Source organism: Oncorhynchus clarkii, chromosome 27 (genome assembly GCF_045791955.1).
Source record: "Oncorhynchus clarkii lewisi isolate Uvic-CL-2024 chromosome 27, UVic_Ocla_1.0, whole genome shotgun sequence".
Lineage (NCBI taxonomy): Eukaryota > Metazoa > Chordata > Actinopteri > Salmoniformes > Salmonidae > Oncorhynchus > Oncorhynchus clarkii.
The window spans coordinates 14,125,570-14,151,377 of record NC_092173.1 but is presented as its reverse complement, the minus strand read 5'-3'; the positions used below and the strand labels follow the sequence as shown (position 1 = coordinate 14,151,377).

At 42.1% G+C, this 25,808-nt stretch overlaps 1 pseudogene; it reads right to left on the bottom strand.

Moving 5' to 3' along the window:
• The window catches only part of LOC139385421 (sorting nexin-19-like), a 35,663-nt pseudogene that overhangs the window by 6,096 nt on the left and 3,759 nt on the right, over positions 1-25,808 (bottom strand).

Sequence of the window (25,808 nt, the reverse complement as noted above, 5' to 3'; positions counted from 1 at the left end):
CATAATACTGTCAAATCCACAAAAATATGGTTCATGGCACATTTCAAGGCCCTTAATTTAGTTATTTCATTACAGGTTTTTTCATTACACTGCTGAGGGACATGGACGGTTCTGAGAAAACATGGATCTTGTTTTTGTTTTGACTATCTTATACCCTGTCATTGTTAGTATGTTTCATAACAGCGAGGCTGGCTTACCAAACCAATACATGATGACATCTTTGTGGAACCACGATGTGGGACTGTGAGAAAATGTTACTATAAAAAAGCCCATGAAGGATTGCCTGCTAAGAACCTCTCTCAAGATTGATGTGAGCAATTATTATCTTTGCACATACAGTATGTTGTATGCCTTGGAGGGAGAGAGAAGATAAGTTCATATTAAAAATAGGTTCCAATGAGAGTCTACTTCGGAGTTCAACTAACAAATAACAATGACTAGGAGTTCTAATGAGAAAATACAACTTATGTAACACAAGTCAAATGGATTCCGTCCTAAAATTTGATGCATATTGAGCTCAATACTTGTGCTTGACTGAAGAAACTGCCATGTCTCACAGAGCAGCTATGAATTCTGGGAAGTGGGCCGCAATTTTTTTTGGCCACGGATCTCCTACTCTTCATGCCTCTGAAGTTTACTCTGCTCATTAAAAACTCAGAATGTGGACAATGATGAGTGTCCGTTCAATGCCGCATACCAACCGGAGACAAGTGCATTAGCCTAAATAATGGTCGCTTACGACGACAGAGACGAGTCGAAAACACAAGCACAAGGTGCCGAGACCAAACATACTCTCTTCCAGACAAACATTTAAAAAGTGCTTTCTTTTTTCACTACTTTGGGGAAAATCTTTGGACTTTTCGGCAGATCCTTCTTAAAGCATTGGGAACCCCCCAAGTCTCCCCCGTCTATAATGTCCTGGCAGGGCTGGTCTGGTCTGACATCCACGCGGCCGTGGTTTATGTCTTGGGGAAGCAGCAGTCACTCCAGCTCCTCCTACCCAGTCACTAGGGAGGTTTATTGCAGCCCGACTGCACTATTTCATCAGGAAACACGGAGGCCCTGGAAACACTCCCAGCAGGGCCTTGCACTCTTTGATACGCTGTGATGTCTTTCACAGTCAGCATCAGAGTACGTCATGTTCACATTGAAATAACGTCGCAAAAACTTGGTTCCCACGGTGAAGGTCTTCTGCTGTGAGTAACGATGTAGGGAAACCCACCTAAGAAGTAAGCCTACTAAAGAATGGTATGTTTCACAGTGGGCAATGTTGACTCTGGAAAAGATCAGGCATCTTGATATATCGATGAATGGCACCCGTAATTTCCCACCACATACTATCTAAATCCATTATATTGTACAGTACATATTACAGTACCATTGATGAAAATTATGCAACAGAAAGTGCAATAGCTAACCAGCCTCTCAACATTAGCATCGGTGGATGGAATGCTGGCGTCTCTGGGATAACAAGAAGACAAAAGCTGCACTTGTCCAGACAAACCATTTAAGGGCTGTCGTTGGACCACAGCTAATGTAAGGTGATGGAACTAAAAAGCGAGTTGTTGGGAATCAACAGTAGTACATTTTATTTCGTACTACTGACCCGGTGTTCAGTTTATGAAGTGCAGCCCATTTTGACTGGCAGCGGCTTTGACAGGGACACGCAGCATTTGCAGGGAATACATTTCTCCACCTCAGGAAGAATGGAAAAAAAGGGTTACTACGCTCTCCCGCAGCCAGCCATGTTTAAACAACCCCGTTTCAAATTCTAATAGGTGCTTTGATTTCTTCTGACACTGCAAAAACATCAACGTGATAACTATATTCCATTTGGAAAAGTGCCTAATTGACGTGAAATTCGCTCGGAAAAAGTGACAGCCCGAGACGTGGTGTTGTTCGGGTAGGCAATGGAAAGGGGAGTGAGAAAGACAGTTAATTCATTGTATGTGACAGACAGAGACAGACCCTGATGCACATGCTGGGAAGAACCCCTTAATATCAGCACATTTGGAGCATATTGGCTCTGCTAGTTGATTGTCATTTCTTCTCACTGGAGCCCTTGTTGGAACTCCCTAGCTGCTTCTAAGTGACATGATAGTTGAAGACGCAGTAGACCACTCTCTCACCTACATTTAATACCTTGATACACACAGGGTTGATGAAACGTATGGAAAGGCATCTTCTTGTTTTTTATGTAGACCAGAGGTGTCAAACTCGTTCCATGGAGGGCCTAGTGTCTGCTTGTTTCTGTTCTTTTCCATTCAATTAAGACGCGGACAACCATGTGAGGTGAGTTCCTTACTAATTAGTGACCTTAATTCATCAATCAAGTACAAGGGAGGAGCGAAAACCCGCAGACCATGGAATGAGTTTGACACATGTGACAGACGATTATCAAAATGGACTTAAGGATTTAGAAGTCCATCATGAAGAATGCACTACAACACTTGAGAATGAAGAACCTGTGCTTAATTGTTAGGGATATTCTGCCATGACTGTGGGCTGCGAGCCTGTCAACCCAGTTTAAAATGTAAGGCCTGTCTGGGTTCAGGCTTTAACACTCATTCCATGTGATCCATGTAAAACCCCCCGGTGCCAATCACATAAACTGTAGTTATTATTCTGAAACCTTGGGTGAAAATAACACAAGGACTTGGCTCTCGGCAGCCAATGGTATAAATGCTTTTTTCAAACAATAATGTGGAGGAGGACATGAAAGTGTTTTTACAGAGCTCAAAGAAATGGGGGAAATGAAACGACTACTTTCTCTAAGGTCAGACTCCAGCACAGCTGAATTAGCATACTATTTTAAAAATAGACGTTGGATGAAACACCCTGTCCAAATCCTGCATCACACTTCAGTTTAAATTACGACAACGCTTAAAATGTCTCGATGACCTAAGCCATATCTGATACATTTCCCCTTCACTCAAGATTCAAAGTTGTGTTGAGTTAATTACCAGAACCAAAACATCCAACAAAAGTCAGAATGATGGATTTTAAGCATGGCAGGTGTTAGTGTATGCAGATGTACAGTGTAAGTGCACAGGGAAATATAGAAAAAAAGGCCAACTGCTAGTTGAATTCCGACAATGCTGGTGCCAAACAGAGCAAGATGCCTAGGCAGCCAAAAAGCTGAATTATATCAATCTATTTAGCTAGCAGAATAATCAAACTGGGAATAGAGGTCTGCAGCCAGCCTTTAAACAACTCATTACACGTTAACAGACTGTTCCACAAACCCAGAGGCACACTGGACTGAGACAAAGTGTTCCTCCTCAGTGCAACGTGTCCGCTTTAGCTCACAGTAATCATTTGCATCAACAATACTAAAGCCTGTCATACACAACAAGAGCATTTTTCTCCTCAACCACCTAAACCAAGGTTCAGGGAAAGATTCCAAGGGACTTAAAGGGATATTTTGGGATTTTCACAATAAGCCTATCTATTTCCCCAGAGTAAGGTGAACTCGTGGATACCATTTTTATGTCTCTGCAGTCTCTGCATGCAGTTTGAAGGAAGTTCCTAACTAGCATTAGCACAATGACTTAAAGTATATGGGTATCTGCTAGCATGTTAGTAGATAGCGCAATGACTGGAAGTTTATGGGTAACACTAGTTAGCATTGGCTCACAAAACTACCTCTACCTTCCTTTATACTGAACACAGACGTAAAAATAGTATCCACGAGTTCAATCCCGAAGTTTCCCTGTAAGGGAGGACTTGTTTTTTTGTAAAAACTAAACACAACCACACGGATGTAATAAAGATTGAAAGACAAACAAATAAACACGTATTTACAATACGGTCGGTTACACGAGAGCGCCGTCTTTATCCGCCGGCTGCATCCCCAAAGTGGCTCCAGATGGGCAGTGCTGCAAACTCTGTCAGATGAGAGCTAGCCTCATGAATGAACATGGCCTTCAGGTACAGACCAACAACACTGGCTGGAGAGGAGGACAGCTGGGGATTATTTCTGACCAAAGGGACTACCATATCGTGCAACAACAAAATGAATGCTACTCCTCTGTCTAAAGACAATTGAAAATTGTATGGCTAGGCCACCGCTAACTGCCAAACACCTGAAACACAATGCCATTCTACATGTATCAGAGCGCTAATGACACATACACAAAACGTCTATTTGGAACTTTAACCATAAACAAAAAGAAACAATTTAGGATCTTGAGATAGGATAAAAAGGAACAGAAATGTCTTCCGACAGACGGATGTCATCTCATCTGCGTGACGCCTTCCTTCCTCAACACCGGTAAAACCACCTCTACTTGAGTCAGAGGCACTGCGGCTTCATTCGAACTCTGATAACATCTCTGCACATCGATGTGAAGCCAAGACATTGTTTACTCTGGGTCTCAAAACCACCTCTACTTCAGTAAGAGGCGCTGCGGCTGCATTTGAACCCCGATAACATCTCTGCACATCGATGTGAAGCCAAGACATTTTTACTCTGAGTCTCAATTAGTCTCGGCCCTCAAGGCCAAGGGCTACATCAGAGGTTTGTGTAAAGTACGAGAGGAGAAATCTCAGGCTTAATCAAAGTCAAGCCAGAGTTTACATCTCCGAAGAGGAGAACATTGGGCAGATGGCCTGTGAGCAATAAAGCGCATCACCGAGGGGCTCTTGAGAGGTCTGTCTGTCGGGTCCTGGTGGATGTCTGCTGTGAGGAAAGTCCTTAAACTGTCTGTGTGTCCAGAGCCTGGGGGGGTGAGAGCGAGTGAAAGAGACAGATGGACATAGAGAGAGGCAAAGCTAAGGCTGATAGTTCTGTGTGAAGATGGGTGTGTGGGACATGGGCACCAGAAGGCATCATTTCCAACTTATAAACAGACAGGATGTTGCCCCCCACCCCCACCATAAAAAAGCTGTGTCCTCTTCACTTGAGAGCTCTCAGGAAAGAGCACATATTTTTTCTTATGACCCAACGTCATGAATGTCGATAAATTGGAAAGGACTTACAGGAAGTCTGCCACTGAATAACGCTGAATGACTCATGTTAATTACAGGCCCAGCAGAACCTCATAAGGGATAGAGGTTGGGGGCTGACAAATAATGACACAGCAGAGTGGGGGCTATTCAGTGGCAGTGCTGGGGCCTGTGGCGCCATTATGAACAGTGTCTTTAGCACTGCAGGCATACTATAGACACACACTACTGGGTTCACTGCAGCTCCCACAAAAGGGGCTGAGGAGGCAATACCATCAATCTCCTCTGGATCCGACAATGCCTTGGAGGGAGACTCATGAGACTGTTAAAAACCGGGGATTAATATTGTGTGTAAAGTTCTGTGAACACGTGTGGTGGCACATTGGCCTGCCGGCAAAGTGTGCTCATCAGAGGGAGACTGATAGCTTGGTGACCACCTCAAATAACCTCTATTGACCTCAACAGAACACACTATGCTGTGCTTCTATGTAGGTCTATTAGGCAAGCTTTTCAAATTGCGTTCAATCTGAATTGTGTAGTAGAGACAGTGAGAGCATTTAATTAAAACTCACACAATGCTATCCAAAATCCCGTAACAATCTCCCTCTGTTCTTTGCACACAAGTGGTCAAGAGAGGTTAGAAGACCAAATGAACAAGAAAAAGATGGTAGAACAACATGCTAATAAAGATTCAGAAGCCTTTGTAAATGACTTTCATTACAGAACCATAGACTATAAATTGATGGTTCTGGCTATTAAAATACTATAGTCATCTTGTTGCCAGAGTTCTTTATAATCTATTTAAGAAACTTAATGGCAGTCTCCACTGTGATTGTTCATGGAATGCACTTCCAGAGTTGATATTAAAATAACCATGAGCCAGACTTGAGCTGTGCTTACATGGAACCACCAAGAGTGGGAAGCCATTTGGATGGGACAAAATTAGTAGTTGGCCAAATAAGCCAATGTTTTTGTTATGAAGTGTTAATAACACATGATAATCAAGCCCCACTCAATACAGCCAACTTCCTGGTAAGAACAGAGGAGTGTGATCGTCTGGGGTGCATTTCTCTTCAAATAGATCCATCTCCACTGTGGTCTTTATTCTGAAAACCTTGTATGGTGTCTGGTGTCCTAATCATTCTGGCATGCCTGGGTATGTGAGGAGAGCGCCGCATCAGAGAGCTAGCGCTTCTCATACCTGGGTTCAAATAGTATTTGAAATATTGCAAATACGTTGACTGTTTTCTTAAGCCTGCCTGGAATGTGCCATATGGGTGGGGTTTGCACTCTCAGGACTATGTCATTGGTCCCATTCCGCCAGGCGAGCTCAATCAAACATGGCTTACGTATTGGAAAGATTTCAAATACTATTTGAATGCAGGTCTTGTGCTAACACGTTCCACTGAAACCTCTGCTGAGCCGGTTAGCATCCAAAAGGTGTCTGGCAGACTGAGACCTCCAGACAGCCTCCAGACTCCAGGCAGATTTTGGATTTTGATGGGAATTAATTGTTGGTCCCCAAAATGTCCTCACAAATATAGTAAGACATAGCTGTGTGTGTGCGCGTGCGTGCGTGCGTGTCGTTGGCTGTTTTTATTGGGAGTATCGTGGTGCCTCATTCCACCGGCTGGTCAAAACACTGACATCTGACGTTACCAAACCAGATCACGTGTGTGGCTGGGGCAGGTTTGCAGAAAGGCTGATTTCACAGTCTAGTGCATCGCATCCAGGACAGTAAGAGGCCATGTATTTATCCAGCGTCCATCTCAAAATCGCCCTTTTCCTGCCAATTGTCCTCTTTGATTCACTTGCGCATACGGCAGACTCCCTTGAACAAATTTCTGGTGACAAATGGCATGTAATTCTATACCAACGATTGTGGTCTGGAAAACTATGGCATTATAGCTACCATTAGAAGCACCAGAATAATTTTCTCATTACAGTCCATCTAAAATATACTACTAAATTACCAAGAAATGGCATAAAGTTAATAAAGATTTGATACTGCTACAGTATGGGGTGAAAATCAAAGAAAGTATAAGGAAAAAGTTATACACCTAACATTCCAATAGGTGCCAAGCTAGTACCCAAATCCTAACACTCAATTACCATACATGGATCGGATGAGTTACTTTGCCAATAGCTTGTTTCATCGTTTTCATTTGCAAACTCTTCACTGCCATAGATATTAGTAAACGAGAGTGATTGAATATATGCAGCCTATGAGACGGTTATAGAAGACATAGTAGCAGACCAGTCAGTCTGGGTGGAATACGTCTCTCACACGAGAAATGAGAGGGGGAACCTGCCAGACAGTATTCCTCTCTGTTAGTAATTACTCTTGTGGGTTGGGGCTTGCCAGGAAAGAGCAATTTACGGCAGCAGGTGACATGTCATCCTGAAAAGAAAATCACCCGGCAGAATTTCCTTGCGGTCGGAGCGGCACACGACGAGAAGAATACCAGGAGCCATGAGCAACCGCCAGCCCATGATAAGCACGGACCGAGAGGGAGAAAGGGTGATGGAGAGGAGCTGTACTCGCCAAAATCCCACCCTTACGAAAAAAGATTGCAGTCGGAGTGTAGTATAACTGCAGTTACAGTGCAGTATAAATGCAGTTAAACTGTCTATAATACCACAGTCGACTGCGGTTACTGCACTTTTACTGAGGTTTCAAAACTGCAATCTTTTTTAGTAATAAATAGTACCTCAAAGCTCAGCAGACAACTATAATCAAATCCAAGATGTTAACCTCTCTGGGGTAGGGGGCATTATTTTGACATCCGGATGAAAAGCGTGCCCAAAGTAAACTGCCTGTTACTCAGGTCCAGAAGCTAGGATATTTATATAGATTGGTAGATTTGGACAGAAAACACAACTGATTTGGCAGTCGAAACCCAGAGGACAAACCATCCCAAGAAACAATTTTTTCAGCTTACCATTTTTTTCAATGACTATTACTTTAATTACAAGTCCAAGTCCTCCCAGATTGCAGTTCCTAGGGCTTCCACTAGATGTCAACAGTCTTTAGAAACAGTTTCAGGCTGTTTTTTTTTTTAAATGACCCAGAAATTGTAGTTTTTCTGGGTGGCTCCCATTTTGGCTGTAGTGTTTCCAAGCACGTGGAAGAAAGCGTTCTTTGGTATTTTTCTCCAGTAAAGACAATAATGATTCTCTGTCTTAAATTTGAGCGTTTATTTGCGTATTAGGATACCTAAGGTTTGATTATAAACGCTGTTTGAATTGTTTGGAAAAGTTTATTGGTAACGTTTGGGATTCATTTTGTATGCATTTTGATGGAGGGAAAATGGGTGGATTATTGACTGAAGCGCACCAGCTAAACTAAGTTTTTATGTATATAAAGAATGACATTATCGAACAAAATGACCATTTGTGATGTAACTGGGACCTTTTGGAGTGCCAAAACAAGAAGAACATCAAAGGTAAGGCATTTTTTATATCGCTATTTCTGACTTTTGTGTCGCACCTGCCTGTTTGAAATATGATTTTCATGTGATTGTATGTGGGGCGCTGTCCTCAATGGCTTTCGCCGTAAAGCCTTTTTGAAATCTGACACGGCGGCTGGATTAACAAGAAGTTAAGCTTTATTTTGATGTATAACACATATATTTTCAAGAATGTTAAATATTTGAATTGAGTATTTTAGAATTTTGCGCTCTGCAATTACACTGGATGTTGGCCAGGTGGGACGCTACCGTCCCACCTGCCATGGAAAAATGTATCAACCCGAGTGACATTTTCAGAAACATAGCCTAATCAAACTGTCAGGCCATAAACACGTTATGGCAGGGCAACTATAAATACAGTGCATTCGGAAAGTATTCAGACCCCTTGACTTTTTCCACATTTTATTAGGTTACAGTCTTATTCTAAAATGGATTTAAAAAACATTATCATCCATCTACACACAATACCCCATAATGACAAAGCAAACACAGGTTTAGACATTTTTGCAAATTTGTATAAAAATATCACATTTACAGAAGTTTTCAGACCCATTACTCAGTACTTTGTTGAAGTACCCTTTGGCAGCGATTACAGCCTCGAGTCTTCTTGGGTATGACGCTACAAACTTGGCACACCTGTTTTTGGGGAGTTTTTCCCATTCTTCTCTGCAGATCCTCTCAAGCTCTGTTAGGTTGGATGCTGCACAGCTTTTTTTCAGGTCTCTCCAGAGATGTTAGATCGGGTTCAAGTCCGGACTCTGGCTTGGCCACTCAAGGACATTCAGAGACTTATCCCGAAGCCACTCCTGCATTGTCTTGGCTGTGTGCTTAGGGTCATTGTCCTGTTGGAAGGTGATGCTGCCACCACCATGCTTCACCGTAGGGACGATGCCAGGTTTCCTCCAGATGTGACACTTGGCATTCAGGACAAAATAGTTCAATATTGGTTTCATCAGACCAGAGAATCTTGTTTCTCATGGTCTGGTAGTCTTTTAGGTGCCTTTTGGCAAACTCCAGCTCTAGGAAGAGTCTTAGTAGTTCCAAACTTCTTCTATTTATGAATAATGGAGGCCACTGTGTTCTTGGGGACCTTCAATGCTGCAGGAATGTTTTGGTACCCTTTCCCAGATCTGTGCCTCGATACAATCCTGTCTCAGAGCTCTACGGACAATTCCTTCAACCTCATACCTTGGCTCTTGCACTGACACTGTCAACTGTGGGACATTACATAGACAGGTGTGTGTCTTTCCAAATCATGTCCAATCAATTATATTTACCACAGGTGGACTCCAATCAAGTTATAGAAACATCTCAAGGATGATGAACGGAAGCAAGATGCACCTGAGCTCAATTTCGAGTATCGTAGCAAAGGGTCTGAATACATAAGTAAATAAGGTATCTGTTTTTTTAGCTTTAATAAATTACCAACATTTTCTAATAAGCTGTTTTTTGCCCTAGCACGACACAGCTGATTCAAATTACCAACTCACCATCATCAAGCTTTGATTAATTGAATCAGCTGTGTAATGCTAGGGCAAAACGAAAACGTGCACCCAGGGGGGCCCAGGGGAGATTATAGGAAACCCTGGCTTAACCTACTGAGGTAATCCACCATTTCAATACACATGGCTCTCTTTTACTGAGCTTTAACTAACACATTGTTGTACATCGTAACTGAGATGAAATACCAGTGAAGGCAATTACAATCAGTGCCCAGAGGCGCCCCAATCAAAATACCTTAAACTTAGGAATTTAACTAATTTATTCAACAGTTAAAGGGAATATAGATTGAATACTTGGCCGGGAATCAGTAATGATGAATACTGGTGACTAGTCAGGCTAGTATGCATAAAAGACTGTCAAGTTGGGCCTGAAACTATTCACGTGTTGTTGACATTGGGCTGCATTGCTTTTAGCTGAACACTACTATTTTTGGTCAAAGGAGCATTGATAGGACCTCCATTTGAACTAAAATTACCAAACAACTTTTCTGAACCCGAAGGTCACAGAACTATGCCTCTGGTTTGTTGTAACAAGAGCACGTCGTCCCCATGCAGCTCAGTTGGAAGAAAAAGGATAGCTGAAGTGTGAACAGAGGCATTAGCCTACCGCTGACTTCATGTCACTGACTGTTTATGACAAGTGCGTTTATCGCTTATCAGGGCTAATTTTACCCAGCCACAGATTGTGTTGCTGGTTGTGCACTTTTCAGGAATCAAACAATATCTCCCCTGGACCCTTTTGGGCTGACCGTGTTGACCAGAGTTGACTCCATTATGTCCTTGATGTCCAATGTCAGGAGCACAGGGGTGAATGCCACTAAATGGTCCGGCTTAAAGGGATACATCACTCAAATTAGAAAATGACAATGGCATATTTGTTTCCTGACGCTGAAAGAAGGACGAGATGAGACCGCAATCCACACTTTGGATTTCCTTACCTAGCCATTGTCCCCAACAGCTAACTTTCGCACTTTTGAACCAAAAACCAACAGAAGTCAATATGTTCGACATAAGCGTGTTTTAAATTGCAAGTATCCTCCAGACACAGCTAGCTAACTGCACTAGGGGGAATACAGTTTTGATAGAACAATGCATTTCATAACGTTTGCTTTGGCAGAAAAAAACCTCACCAAGACCTGATCCTTGCCTGGCAGATCACTAGAACCCATAGAGGGTGTCCGTACACTTTCCTCCAGCCAAGATGTTAAGCAGTGGTGGGTGACTTGATTGCAACATAGTTACGAGGAACCTTCCCATTGGGTACTAGTTCAACACTGATATTGCTCATTATTTTGGTCTCATTCTGATCACACCGTTGAAGAGGGTGCCGTGTTACAACAGGATGTCACACCTCCTCAACAGAACAACGAGTGATAGGGTTACATAACAGGGCTCTTTTCCATCCCTGCTATGCCAAATCTGCTGGAAACGAATGGCCTGACCACCAGTGCAGTGGACTCAAACAAAAGCTGGGCGCCTGCAATGGGGTCTTCCTCCACCGCTCCTTCACAGCTGGGTGAACAACTCATAACTCACAGAGTACGAAGAACAGAAAGACCCTCTGTGCAATGAAAATAACCAGCACCACTGTTAGAAACCACCATCTCGGAGGGAAGTCTATTTTGGGGCCAATCATTTAGGCTAAACAGCTGAACTAGTCCTGGCTGTCAATGAAAAGCTTTCACCATTAAAGAACAACAAGGCCTCATACTTTGTTAACTCCTGATGAAAAAAATCAGCTTTGACACCTCCCCAAAAAGACGACGGCTAATGAAACATTTTAGTTGAGAGGAAGAAAAAGTGTGTCTTCTGGGACAAGGCGGAATCCAAGCCAGGACATCAACAGAAAAACATTGCCATGAAACAGCTGGTGTTTTTTTAAGTTCTCAATAAAAAATAATTCAAACAAACTATTGGGTAACAGTAATACACATCTGTAACGTTTCGGGCCTGTCCACCATTCTTCATTCCATCGTTCCTCTCCGAAAATGGATGTTGGCTGTGGATTCAACATGGCGGGGAGCCCTGCTGTACACTACAGCGCAAATGACCCATTTGACATGGTTAAACATCTCACCGCATGGATCTGCTCCACACATGGCAGCAGAGCTGGAGAGCCGGGCTGTACAAGCTGTGCTCAGACTCGTCCTCAGCAGAGTGCAGACACTGTCTTTAAAGGCAGAAGGAGGGAGTGGAATAAGAAGGCCAGGCTGAGTCGAAGACGCATAAACAAGTAGAGCCGGATCCAGAAATATATAGATGCAATTAGCCTACCGAAATGATCATATTTGTCTCTAGCGCTGCATTGTGTCATTGTGAAAATAAGGTCACTTAAACGTGTCTTTTCCAATTGAACAAATAAGAGAATGCAGTGTGATCATTATAATGTGTGAGTGTGTGTTTAGCGTATTGAAAATACACCAACACTGCTATTTTAAAGTTATCATTACATATTAGGCCAACGACATCGTTATATCTGGAAGTCTGACCAGAGAGTTCAAAGGCTCATTGCATCCCTGAACATGTGCGGTCATTGCTAAATTAAGCAGAGACTGAAACTCCTTTAATTAAAGCCAAACCACATGCTATCACCGTGGCTGAAAGCAAAGCTCCACGGCTGCAGTGCCACGGCTGGTCCCAGGGCAGATATTAACAACGGCTAAAGGGAACAGGGGAGAGGGGGGACGCTCCCGTTGACAAGTTTAAAACGCACAGTCTACACTTCCTTCATCAAGCTGTCATCGGGCTCCGAGGCCCCCTGCTCACATTGTTTATGAAAAGTATTCATATTCCAATCAAGGAATAAAAATAAAGAATTGTGTCATTGCACGACAGGTGCAGCGAGGCAGAGGGGGAGGGAGGGGAGGGGAGCGAAGCTCAACAGGGTTAAAGATGTGAAACGTACAGCAGAGCGATTAGCCGCCACACCTCCACCACGAACAAGTGCTCCATTCAAAGCCCTGAGAAAAAAGGTAGTGTGTTGACGGACTTGTATGGTTTTTCAGGTGCTACTCCAGCAGGGAACACCTGTACTTTGTCTATTCTGTCAAGGGTCATACTTGGCTTGCTGGTGACGCTGTCGATGCATTACCCAAATACTGAATGACGTATTTTCTGGACTTGGGAGAGCAAATGTTCCACACTGGAATATGTTATCAACTATGCTCAGCTCAGGCAAAAGGTTGCACCGAAGTTAAGCTACTTCATCCAACTTGACTACTAGGAGGTTTAATCATCACTTCTTTAATCACTGTTATGTCATGGCCAATAAGACTGGCATTCAATGCTGGGACAACAGTCCCGTGTCTCACAAACTAAACTAAAACTACAGGTGTCAGAAGTGGGATCCAGAATGACCAAAAAGAGGAAACTATAATTTTATTGAACTGACAAGACAGGGGCTAAAGGGTGGAAATGAAATAGAATGGGAAAACAGTACAAGCGATATGATGCAAAGAAGGAAGTGGAGAGGACACCGACACCTATTTGTCAACACCTCTTCTCACCTTGGGAATGCAACTGGACAAATTTGAGAGCAATGTCATGCAAAACAGATCTCAGATTCCCTTGGCTTAAGATGGTCCCTGGAGTACTCTGATGACTGAAGGATACTGCACATAACAAAAACAAGCATATCATCACCCTGTGAGACCACCTTATGGGGAAATGTGTTATATTTAAAGCTTACGTCATTACTCACTTTTCTGAGAGGAGTGTTTGTGTGAAGGACATATCTGCGCATATGAAATTGCTGTCATTCACAAAGCCTAAAGAAAATGTTGCTGCTGTTCCCTGTGTGAGGTTATACAGTATATATAACATCTCACTAAGAGGATGATTTTATCCAAAAATACTTACAAAATGTATGCACTTAATGTCATGTGTGTGTTTTGTGATCCCTGCAAGAATTTAACCTATGACCTTGGCGTTGCTAGCACCACACTCTTACCAACTGTACTGGACAGTATATGAGGAATATTATTCAATGAGATAAGCTTTTCAGTCATTCCTTCGATGCCGTTCCTCTGAAGATTGTGCATGCAAAAGACACAAAAGACACAAATCTGGCCTCGAGTGGATTTTCCAGACTTCTGTCTAAGGGTGAATATTTTCATCTATGATTGTCCCAGTTTCCAGTCTATAAAAGTATGCATCTCCCTAACCAATGCCATTTACGAGAGCAAGTCTCCAGCCAAATTCTTCACACAGACCCAGACGTTGTGTGTTGGAGGCCGGCTCCATCACTCGTGGTTCTTGATTAAAGCAGAGCAGACATGCAAGCGGTGCCATTTACTGGCATGGACCAGGTTTCCATAGCCTGCATCTCCTTTGCATTTTACTAAACGCTTATGTCATATTAAATAGGTGGCGTTCTTGGCGTTTTCATATTGTAAATGTAAGTAAACAACTCAAATACTCTTACTGAAATGAAGTCATCGATGCACTGCACTGAGAAGTACAGTGAATCTTTAATCAAATACGGTAGGGTCTTGAAAACCTGAACAGATACAGACAGTAGTCAACAGTAGCCAAAGCTATAGGCCTAGTAACTGTTTAGAATAGCTAACCTTGAGGCCAATCCTTTCCCTTGTGTTAGAGAATTTAAAGTGTGAGAGAATTTAAACCAAATGTGTTTGCCTCTATTGACATCTCCAGAGGCATGGGGGTCCTTAGGGCCTGTCTGTTAGGGTAGAGCTAGCATAGCTGAGCAACGTGTGAAAAGATGAAGAGAGGACTGGTTGCCACAGTGCGGTCTCTGCTGACGGTCTCTGCTGACAGACTGATGCTTTAAATAGTGGGGACCAAGAACACAGGGGCCACTAATACAGGGCCCTCTGTCTTTAGGGAGGGTTAGGTGACTTAGATCACACAAACCCGAGAACATTGTACGCATGTTGGGTTTACTGGTACAGGGTCAGCTATACTTGTCTATGACCAAACTTCTGTGAAGTTGTTGCTGAAGACATTCTCAGAGAAGGGAAGCCACCGAAACATATCAAATTGAAGAGTCAGAGGTACCTTTATGACACCAGAAGAACCTTACTTTCCATTCAAGAAAATATGCTTAATGAGTCTAAAGTTATCAACTATCATTATATTAATCAAAATCCTTATTTTAATCTTAAAGAGAATCACAGTTTTTACTCATAGAACTGGAATGAAAGGAGGAATCTTCTACTTAAACAGGATTGGTCTTTGAATGCTGTATTTAGCTCGTGGCCAATCACGTCCCAGTCTGGCTGATGCTCAGCTCACACATCAAAGCCCATGGGGCCCCTGTGATACGGTCGAACGGAAACCCTTGTAAAAGTCGTCTAAGCGGCAAGTCATTGAGGAGAAAATCTCATTAGGAAAACAAATTAGCCTAAGCATTATCACAGCATCACCAATATTTATTTGAATGGAACTAGGTCAAGCTTTTATACACCATCCTTTAGGCTTAATCCCAGAGTGGGAGTGTTAATACTGATATAGGATCAGTTTTGCATTTTAGATCAGATGAATACAATTACAGTGCATTCGGAAAGTATTCAGACCACTTGACTTTTTTCACATTTTGTTACGTTATAGCCTGATTTTCTAAAATTGATTAAATAAAAAATGTTCCTCATCAATCTACACACAATACCCCATAATGACAAAGTGAAAACAGGTTGAAGGAATCATCCATAGAGCTCCGAGACAGGATTATGTTGAGGCACAGATCTGGGGAAGGGTACCAAAAAATGTCTGCAGCATTGAAGATCCCCAAGAACATAGTGGCCTCCATCATTCTTCAATGGAAGAAGTTTGGAACTACCAAGGCTTTTCCTAGAGCTGGTCGCCCTCCCAAACTGAGCAATCGGGTGAGAAGGGCCTTGGTCAGGGAGGTGAACAAGAACCCGATGGCCACTCTGACAGAACTCCAGAGTTCCTCTGTAGAGATGGGAGAACCTTCCAGAAGGACAACCATCGCTGCAGCCCTCCATCAATCAGGCCTTTATAGTAGAGTGGTCAGACGGAAGCCGGAGTTTTCCAAAAGGCATCTAAAGGACTCTCAGACCATGATTGAATGCCAAGCATCACGTCTGGAGGAAACCTGGCACCATACCTACGGTGAAGCATGGTGGTGGCAGCATCATGCTGTGGGGATGTTTTTCAGTGGCAGGGACTGGGAGACTAGTCAGGATCAAGGAAAAGATGAACGGAGCAAAGCACAGAGAGATCCTTGACGAAATCGTGCTCCAGATCGCTCATGACTTTACTGGGGCAAAGGTTCACCTTTCAACAGGACAACGACCCTAAGCACACAGCCAAGACAACGCAGAAGTGGATTCGGGACAAGTCTCTGAATGTCCTGGCCTAGCCAGAGCCCGGACTTGAACTCCATCGAACATCTCTGGAGAGACCTGAAAATAGCTGTGCAGCGACACGCCACATCCAACCTGACAGAGCTTGAGAGGATCTGCATAGAAGAATGAGAGAAATTCCCCAAATACAGGTGTGCCAAGCTTATAGCGTCATATCCAAGAAGACTCGAGGCTGTAATCGCTGCAAAAGGTGCTTCAACAAAGTACTGAGTAAAGGGTCTGAATACTTATGTAAATATAATATTTCAGTTTTTTATTTTTAATAACTTTGTAAACATTTCTAAAAACCTGTTTTTGCTTTGTCATAATGCGGTGTTGTGTGTGGATTGATGAGGGGGGGAAAACGATTTAATACATTCTAGAATAAGGCTTTAACATAACAAAATGGGGAAAAAGTCAAGGGGTCTGAATACTTTCCGAATGCACTTTATATAGGCAGGTCGGATCTGATCCTAGATCAGCTCTCCTACTCTGAAACGCTTTGTGAATGCTGGAAAAGTTATCAAAACTGCTTCTAATAATCCACAGACTCCATAAATAAATGTCAATACAGATTAAATGCATTATCAAGTTACTATCATTAGGTCTATCAAGTTTTAGGATACGTTGGTAGGCCTATTGATCACAGCAGAGAAGAACATACTGTTTCAAAATCAGTTTCCCCCCTAAAAAATGGAAACAGAAGCAACTAATCGCATAGCATAGACCTACTGTAGATACAGAGGCACAGGGGACAGTTATAAAGTAGCAGGTTGAGGAAGCTTGGAAAGAAATGATTTCCAAAGTGATTAAATATAACATATTTACTTTTCTTCCAAATCACTGTAAACTTGCAATGTGAAATAAATAATAGGATTCTGCGAAATGTGAAGAAAACATCTGGCTCAGAGCAAAAGGAATAACATTATTTTACAACACGAGCTCCTGACAGATGGTATTGTGAAGCCATTTGAAGGGACCATGACAGACACGTTTATAACTCTGTGTGTGTGTGTGTGTGTGTGTTTGTGTGTGTGTGTGTGTGTGTGTGTGTGTGTGTGTGTGAGAGAGAGAGAGAGAGAGCGGGCCCTGAGTGAGAGCATGTCAGACTCGGACAGTAGGGAGAGGCAAAAGGTCATTGGAGAAAAATCTCCCCCTGCTTGAGACTATCCTGCCAAATAAATGACTGTGACACACAGAGGCATGCACAGTAACAGGCTACTTGAACTCCAAAATAACGATTACCCTCCGAAGAGCCAACATACCTGTTCCATATGTGCACCAACCAGAGAATGTAAGCGGAGCTGGAGTGGAGCGTACCCAGTAGAGCTCACCTCACCAGCTCAGGGCATTCCCGGCCCAGCATGTATTTGTAGTCTACTTGTGTGCTGCTATACCCCCTTGCTTTAGCTACTGTCATGGAGTTCGCTAAATATTTTCATAAAGAAACTGATAAAACACACAGGTGCTAAATCAATGTGACTTACAAAGATCAGGAGGACCAAGAGCAAGAGAGGGCGTGCGGTGATGTAGTGTCCACAACTGAAAAGACACGTATCCCGAGAGCATGATGATGTACTTACTATGTGCACATGCTAACAGAAAGGAATGAGGTGGGTGGCTAGCTAAGTGTGTCATTGTAGCAATGTACACACTACCGTTCAAAAGTTTGGGGTCACTTAGAAATGTCCTTGTTTTCAATGAAAACATACATGAAATTAGTTGCAAAACGAATAGGAAATATAGTCAAGACGTTGACAAGGTTATAAATAATGATTTTTAATTGAAATAATTATTGTGTCCTTCAAACTTTGCTTTCATCAAAGAATCCTCCATTTAGGTCAACATTGGATCTAAGTGAGCCCAAACTTTTGAACGGTAGTGTATTTAAACAAAAAAATAATATCTCTTAAAAGTTTGATCCTTTTCGTTCAATTATCTATTCAATAGGCTATCATTGATTTTGGCCCAATAGGCCTGCTGACATGTTACCTCTTCCAAGGGGCTGTCGGTTTTGATGGGGTTATTTTGCCTATCTTTAGGCCTACCTAGAGTATGAAAAAAATACAAAAATGACAACTCTGCATCTCTGCCCAGCCTGTCAAGAGAGGCCCGAAGGGTGTTAGCGTCCACCGTGGCTCTGCAAGTGGGGAGAGACTATTCTCCGCTGCTGGCCTGCTCACCAGGCACCATCGCATCAGCCAAAGACTCGGGCCAAACTAGTGTTTCTAAAAGTGATTTCAAAGGCCTAATAAGGCATTTTTCAATTCACAGACTATATGCTCAATTTATAGATAAATACACCAAAATGTTGTTTAAATGCTGAGCGCTTAATGTTCATGCCAGCCTAGTGTGTTGCACTCACCAATGCTCCACCATGTATTTCTTTGTAGGCTATAGCCTTGAAATAATTGAAATACTAATAATACAGTCGTAATAATCATTTTGGTTCCTTCTTTGGTTCCTTCTTTGTCTGGCTCCTGACCTACTTAGAGTGTTGTTGTTTAAAGCAACATTTAGCCTATTTAAAATTATGAGTGCTTTTTACTGTCACCTATTATTGTTGTTCATTCTGATCTGATGGTTTGGTTTCAATACTTCACAACCAAATGATAGGTCCAGGTAGGCACAGAAATGTTGTTGTTTCAATTGTGATTTTAATGAATGGAGCAGTTTGGCAGTTTTTCTTCCTGTGAAGCGAGGAGCGGTTTTCACCGTGAGCGATGAGTGGGATTTCCGACTGCTCAACTCCGCTCACATGTTCTGGCATCAACTACTGACCAGACGTTCCTTACAGCCAAGTACACAACATCGCTCAGGTGCAAATTCTTTACAAGGACAGAGATTGTGCTCTTGCACAATAGACGAACAGTTTCCAGTTATTCAGCAGAAACCACCACAACAACCACATTGGCCCCTTTTATAAACTCCTTGAGATATGTAAGATACCTTAGTTGTTGGACAAAATAATACTGGAACAATACTGTATCCACATAAGCCTTTTCCTAATTGCTTAATTATAATAAGAGTTTGGGTGCACAATAAATCTAAATTAAATCCACCTACACAGTCAATGTTCTGAAAAGATCACATTTCAAAATGATTAGGTTCCTAATTTCCATATGTTCTGATATACAGTGTACAAGATATGGGAGGTCAGTGTTGACTGGTGAGTGGTGACAGATGTGTTCTATGGCTGTCCATGCCATAGAAATAGAATGGAGTAGAGTAATAATTATATTTATACGGTCCATGCCATAGACATTAGTACAGTACCTGTCAATGAGGGTTCCAAACAGCAGCCGGATAGTCTTCCGGGATGTTGTCGGTGCACAGCCAGCTCTACTGGTCCTTCATCAGCAGACACATGATGTCTAGGGCCAAGTCAGCTAGGGCCGTCTCCACCACTGTGGACAGTGCCACAAAACACACACAAGTAAATGACACGCACTTTACTAAGTAGCACACATGCTTAAAACAAGCACATTTAAAACCATAGGCTCGAAGCCTTGTTTATATATCACTATTTACCATGCATTAGCAGTGGTCCAAAGTAAAATCATTTAAAATACTAAATAGCATTCTGGCTATGAAATTTGAAAATCTCAAAACAATAAAGCCTCATGTAAGTGTTAGATATCTATTGTATGTCTTCAACATTATTGACAAAAATTTGTCAGAGGGAATCTGTCAAAAAAGAAAAACCTATGATCCGCACAATGTCAAACATTGACACAACCTGTAACCTCTTGCTCCTGGAAAGATTTCTCAGCATAGACAATGAAAGATTTTCTCTTTTAAATACCCCCAACAAATGTTTGCCAAGACTTCCCTCTAGTGGTGACATTATAGTACTTCAGGAGTATGCTGGTCACAGCATTCAGGTTGTTTACCTTTCACCCTTGAAATGTTCAGGAGAGATCTGGAACAGGATGTTTCAGACCTGTCTGGTCAGCGAGTGGGAGCCAGACGGCTCACCATCAAAGTCTGGCCCACATCTGAAACACGTCTCCTTCAGACAAGACAATGAGCAGACTTTAAACATGGAAGCCTGAGCAATTTGGATTCAAATAAATAATTCATTCCAATGTCAAGTCTTGGGAGATTGTTTCCATATGAAGTCAATGGGATCACCCATTTTTTCTAAGGCCATTCACTGGATTGGAGACATAAAATATCTTACCAGTTAGAGGACCTTAACCTTCTGTGCTGTTCACCTTCCAAAACACTGCACATTCATAGACAGAACCAGTCCCTGAACTTAAACTAAGTACGAAAAGTAGCAAATCCTGTTTTTATGAAAAAGTACAGTAAAAAAACAGCATTTCACAATAAATGACTCACAGACAGACACTGTCGGGAAGAACAGGAAGCAGTCATGACGCAAACATCCACTATCACGAGCCAAGATTGATGTAAGAACTTAGTTCTTGTTTTGAACTGATGGGGAAATGAACAATATTGTGAGTGGTCATGTAAGTTTACCCATCCACCACTACTAAAACAATCCACATTTCTTGCAGTCCTTACCAGAATCTTGAATGGATGTACCTGGTAGATTATTCTGTGGGCCTCCCACTTCTCCTCTGAGGCCTGGACTGCCTTCCCTCTCAGCCTCTGCATCACCGCAAGTTCCCGCTCCTTGATGAAGGCCTCTAGGCCAGCTACCGACAAGCTGTTAAACCCCTGCAAAAAGAGAAGCATGACATAAACATTCATGGGTTTAAGGAGTAAAAATACTGATAACAGAATTTAATGCGACAGACATCACTGTAGTCAAGAGACCACAGCAAAGCACAGTACTTACTGTGCTCCCCTCATCAAAGCAGTATAGCACTTTAGACCTCATGTCAGAGACATTAAGGACTGGGGTGATTTACTGGAGAACCTTAGCCAGGACCTGAAAACAGACACAAAAGCAGGTAACACAATCGTTTGAATGGAATCAAACTTTATTTCTATAACAATGCATTTCACAACCTATTTCACATAAATCTCAAGTGCATTTCATCATTAAATATTGTGTATATATATACACAATACCAGTCAAAAGTTTGGACACACCTACTCATTCAAGGGTTTTTCTTTATTTTCAACTATTTTCTACTTTGTAGAATAATAGTAAAGACATCAAAACTATGAAATAACACATATGGAATCATGTAGTAAGCAAAAAACTGTTAAACAAATCAAAATATATTTTAGTTTCCTCAAAGTAGCCACCCTTTGCTTTGATGACACCTTTGCACACTCTTAGCATTGTCTCAACCAGCTTCACCTGGAATGCTTTTCCAACAGTCTTGAAGCAGATCCCACATTTGCTGAGCATGGAGATCATCTGTTCACCTAGTCTGCGTCTCACAAAGTTACGGCAGGTGGAACCAAAAATCTCACATTTGGACTTGTCAGACCAAAAGGACAGATTTCCACCGGTTTAATGTCCATTGCTTGTGTTTCTTGGCCCAAGCAAGTCTCTTCTTATTATTGCTGTCCTTCAGTAGTAGTTTCTTTGCAGCAATTCGACCATGACGGCCTGATTCACGCAGTCTCTTCTGAACAGTTGATGTTGAGATGTGTCTGTTACTTGAACTCTGTGAAGCATTTATTTGGGCTGCAATGTAAGGTGCAATTAACTCTAATGAACGTATCCTCTGCAGCAGAGGTAACTCTGTGTCTTCCTTTCCTGTGCCGGTCCTTGTGAGAACCAGTTTCATCATAGCGCTTGATGGTTTTTGTGAATGCACTTGAAGAAACGTTCAAAGTTCTTGACATTTTCTGCATTGACTGACCTTCATGTCTTAAAGTAATGATGGACTATCGTTTCTCTTTGCTTATTTGAGCTGTTCTTGTCATAATATGGACTTGGTCTTTTACCAAATAGGGAAATCTTCTGTATACCAGATACCTTGTCAAAACACAACTGATTGGCTCAAACGCATTAAGGAAAGAAATTACACAAATTAACTTTTAACAAGGCACACCTGTTAATTGAAATGCATTCCAGGTGACTACCTCATGAAGCTGGTTGAGAGAATGCCAAGAGTGTGCAAAGCTGTCATAGAAAATAGTAAAATAAAGAAAAACCCTGGAATGAGTAGGCTGTGTCCAAACGTTTTACTGGTATGTGCGTGTGTATACAGTTGAAGTCGGAAGTTTACATGCACTTAGGTTGGAGTCATTAAAACTCGTTTTTCAACCACTCCACAAATTTCTTGTTAACAAACTATAGTTTTAGCAAGTCGGTAGGACATGACACAAGTACATTTTACAACAATTATTTCACAGATTATTTCACTTATAATTCACTGTATAACAATTCCAATGGGTCAGAAGTAAATACACCAAGTTGACTGTGCCTTTAAACAGCTTGGAAAATTCCAGAAAACTATTTCATGGCTTTAGAAGCTTCTGATGGGCTAATTGACATCATTTGAGTCAATTGGAGGTGTACCTGTGGATGTATTTCAAGGCCTACCTTCAAACTCAGTGCCTCTTTACTTGACATCATGGGAAAATCTAAAGAAATCAGCCAAGACCTCGGAAAAAAATTGTAGACCTCCACAAGTCTGGTTCATCCTTGGGAGCAATTTCCAAACGCCTGAAGGTACCATGTTCATCTGTACAAATAAGAGTACGCAAGTATAAACACCATGGGACCACGCAGCTGTCATATCGCTCAGGAAGGAGATGCGTTCTGTCTCCTGGAGATTAATGTACTTTGGTGCGAAAAGTGCAAATCAATCCCAGAACAACAGCAAAGGACCTTGTGAAGATGCTGGAGGAAACAGGTACTAAAGTATCTATATCCACAGTAAAATTAGTCCTATATCAACATAACCTGAAAGGCCGCTCAGCAAGGAAGAAGCCACTGTTCCAAAACCGCCAATAAAAAGCCAGACTACGGTTTGCAACTGCACATGGGGACAAAGAATGTACTTTTTGTAGAAATGTCCTCTGGTCTCATGCAACAAAAATATAACTGTTTGGCCATAATGACCCAACCTTGAAGCACAGGGGTTGCAGCATCATGTTGTGGGGGTGCTTTGCTGCAGGAGGAACTGGTGCACTTCACAAAATAGATGGCATCATGAGGATAGAAAATGATGTGGCTATATTGAAGCAACATCTCACGACATCAGTCAGGAAGTTAAAGCTTGGTCGCAAATGGGTCTTCCAAATGGACACTGACCCCAGGCATACTTCCAAAGTTGTGGCAAAATGGCTTAAGGACAACAAAGTCAAGGTATTGGAGTGGCTCTCACAAAACTCTGACCTCAATCATATAGAAAATTTGTGGGCAGAACTGAAAAAAGCGTGTGTGAGCAAGGAGGCCTACAAACCTGACTAAGTTACACCAGCTATGTCAGGAGGAATGGGCCAAAATTCACCCAACTTATTGTGGGAAGCTTGTGGAAGGCTACCCAAAACATTTGACCCAAGTTAAACAATTTAAAGGCAATGCTACCAAATACTAAATGAGTGTATGTAAACTTCTGACCCACTGGGAATGTGATGAAAGCAATAAAAGCTGAAATAAATCAGTCTCTCTACTATTATTCTGACATTTCACATTCTTAAAATAAAGTGGTGATCCTCACTAACCTAAGACAGGGACGTTTTACTAGGATTAAATGTCAGGAATTGTGAAAAACTTAGTTTAAATGTATTTGGCTAAGGTGTATGTAAATTTCTGACTTCAACTGTATATACAGTGCCTTGCGAAAGTATTCGGCCCCCTTGAACTTTGCGACCTTTTGCCACATTTCAGGCTTCAAACATAAAGATATAAAACTGTATTTTTTTGTGAAGAATCAACAACAAGTGGGACACAATCATGAAGTGGAACGACATTTATTGGATATTTCAAACTTTTTTAACAAATCAAAAACTGAAAAATTGTAGCGCCACCTTTTGCTGCGATTACAGCTGTAAGTCGCTTGGGGTATGTCTCTATCGGTTTTGCACATCGAGAGACTGACATTTTTTCCCATTCCTCCTTGCAAAACAGCTCAAGCTCAGTGAGGTTGGATGGAGAGCATTTGTGAACAGCAGTTTTCAGTTCTTTCCACAGATTCTCGATTGGATTCAGGTCTGGACTTTGACTTGGCCATTCTAACACCTGGATATGTTTATTTTTGAACCATTCCATTGTAGATTTTGCTTTATGTTTTGGATCATTGTCTTGTTGGAAGACAAATCTCCGTCCCAGTCTCAGGTCTTTTGCAGACTCCATCAGGTTTTCTTCCAGAATGGTTCTGTATTTGGCTCCATCCATCTTCCCATCAATTTTAACCATCTTCCCTGTCCCTGCTGAAGAAAAGTTTAGAGGGACGGCCAGGTCTTGGTAGATTTGCAGTGGTCTGATACTCCTTCCATTTCAATATTATCGCTTGCTCAGTGCTCCTTGGGATGTTTAAAGTTTGGGAAATCTTTTTGTATCCAAATCCGGCTGTAAACTTCTTCACAACAGTATCTCGGACCTGCCTGGTGTGTTCCTTGTTCTTCATGATGCTCTCTGCGCTTTTAACGGACCTCTGAGATTATCACAGTGCAGGTGCATTTATACGGAGACTTGATTACACACAGGTGGATTGTATTTATCATCATTAGTCATTTAGGTCAACATTGGATCATTCAGAGATCCTCACTGAACTTCTGGAGAGAGTTTGCTGCACTGAAAGTAAAGGGGCTGAATAATTTTGCACGCCCAATTTTTCAGTTTTTGATTTGTTAAAAAAGTTTGAAATATCCAATAAATGTCTTTCCACTTCATGATTGTGTCCCACTTGTTGTTGATTCTTCACAAAAAAATACAGTTTTATATCTTTATGTTTGAAGCCTGAAATGTGGCAAAAGGTCGCAAAGTTCAAGGGGGCCGAATACTTTCGCAAGGCACTGTATATACACACTTGTGCTCAAAAGTTTGGGGGCACTTAGAAATGTCCTTGTTTTTGAAAAAACAGTGAATAGGCGACTCCGGGATGCTGGCCTTCTAGGCAGAGTTGCGAGAGCAAAAGCCATATCTCAGAGTGGCCAATAAAAAGAAAAGATTAAGATGGGCAAAAGAACACAGACACTGGACAGAGTTACTCTGCCTAGAAGGCCAGCATCCCGAAGTCGCCTCTTCACTGTTGACGTTGAGACTGTTTTTTGCGGGTACTATTTAATGAAGCTGCCAGTTGAGGACTTGTGCTTCTCAAACTAGACACTCTAATCTAATGTACTTGTCCTGTTGCTCAGTTATACATATTCTGAGTGTACAAAACACAAGGAACACCTTCCATTTTGCCCTCAGAACAGCCTCATATCGTCGGTGCATGGACTCTACAAGGTGTGGAAATTGCTCCACAGGGATGCTGGCCCATGTTGACTCCAATGATTCCCACAAAACCCAGCAGCGTTGCAGTTCTGGAAAACACTCAAACCGGTGCGCCCTGGCACTTACTACCATACATCATTTAAAAGGCCCTTCACCCTCTGGATGGATCGCATACACAATCCATGTCTCAGTTGTCTCAAGGCTTACAAATCCTTCTTAAACCCATCTCCTCCCCTTCATC